Source organism: Lipotes vexillifer, unplaced genomic scaffold, assembly GCF_000442215.2.
Source record: "Lipotes vexillifer unplaced genomic scaffold, Lipotes_vexillifer_v1.1 scaffold1339, whole genome shotgun sequence".
Lineage (NCBI taxonomy): Eukaryota > Metazoa > Chordata > Mammalia > Artiodactyla > Lipotidae > Lipotes > Lipotes vexillifer.
In genome coordinates, this window is record NW_006771642.1 from 426,652 (window position 1) to 428,090 (window position 1,439).

At 49.5% G+C, this 1,439-nt stretch overlaps 1 pseudogene; it reads left to right on the forward strand.

Annotated features, from left to right (window-relative positions):
• Positions 1-504: 504 nt before the first annotated feature.
• The window catches only part of LOC103072524 (histone acetyltransferase KAT7-like), a 2,549-nt pseudogene continuing 1,614 nt past the window's right edge, over positions 505-1,439 (forward strand).

Consider the following 1,439-nt stretch of genomic DNA (forward strand, 5'->3'; position numbering starts at 1 on the left):
CATACTTTAAACCGTCTCTAGATTCCTCATGATACCCGATACAATGTAAACACCATGTAAATAGTTGCAAATACAATGTCTGTGTATTGAATACCTCCAGATGAGAGGGATGTCTGAGGACCTCATAACAGTAGTTGTCTGTCTGGAAATGAACTGGATTGCTTGGAGAGAGAAGTCGTTAAAAACTGCTCGTCGTGGTTTTCTTCTTGTACTTTTTGAATTTTGAACTGTGAATAAGTATTGTTTTATACAACGATGTTAAATATAATCCTCAAATAATTAAAAATAGAATTACCGTTGATCCAGCAATTCCACTTGTGCAAAAGAATTGCAACAGGAGAAGGCTCTAGACGCTGTGAAGCAGGATGCACTTGGGATCGTCCGCAGGACTGGGACGCTACAGAGGCCGCTACAGAGGCCGCCACGGAGCCCGCCGCAGCCACCCTTCCTACTGCTGCTGCCGCCGCTGCCCGAATCGGAACCGGTGGGCCGCAGCCGCCGGCTATGCTGCAAAGGAAGAGGAATGCAGGCAGTAGTTCAGATGGAACCGAAGATTCCGATTTTTCTACAGATCTCGAGCACACAGACAGTTCAGAGAATGATGGCACATCCCGGACATCTGCCCAAGTCACCCGCTCCTCGGCCCGGCTAAGCCAGAGTTCCCAAGATTCCAGTCCTGTTGGGAATCTGCAGTCTTTCGGGACCGAGGAGCCTGCTTATTCCACCAGGAGAGTGACGCGTGGTCAGCAGCAGCCTACCCCAGTGACCCCGAAAACATACCTGCTTCGGCAGACTCGTTCATCTGGCTCAGAAAGTGAGCAAGTGGTTGACTTTTCAGATAGAGAAACTAAAACTACAGCTGATCGTGATGAGTCTCCACCTCGAACGCCAGCTGGAAATACCCCTTCTTCTGAGTCTGATATAGACGTCTCCAGCCCCAACGTGTCTCACGATGAGAGCGCTGCCGAGGACGTGTCCCTGAAGGACTCGGGCAGTGATCTCTCTCATCGCCCCAAGCGCTGCCACTTCCATGAAAGCTACAATTTCAGTATGAAAGGTCCTACACCAGGCTGTAACTCCCTAGGACACCTTACAGGAAAACACGAGAGACATTTCTCTACATCAGGATGCCCTCTCTACCATAAGCTCTCAGCTGATAAATGCAAGGTGAGAGCACAGAGCCAGGATAAGCAGAGAGAAGAAAGGATGCTGTCCCACAGGCAAGATGGCAACAACAGGCATGCAACCAGGCACCAGGCACCAACAGAGAGGCAGTTGCGATACAAGGAAAAGGTTGCTGAACTCAGGAAGAAAAGAAATTCTGGGCTGAGCAAAGAACAGGAAGAGAAATATATGGAACACAGGCAGACCTATGGGAACACTCGGGAACCTCTCCTGAAAAACCTGGCTAGCGAGTATGACGGATCTTTTCGGAAGAG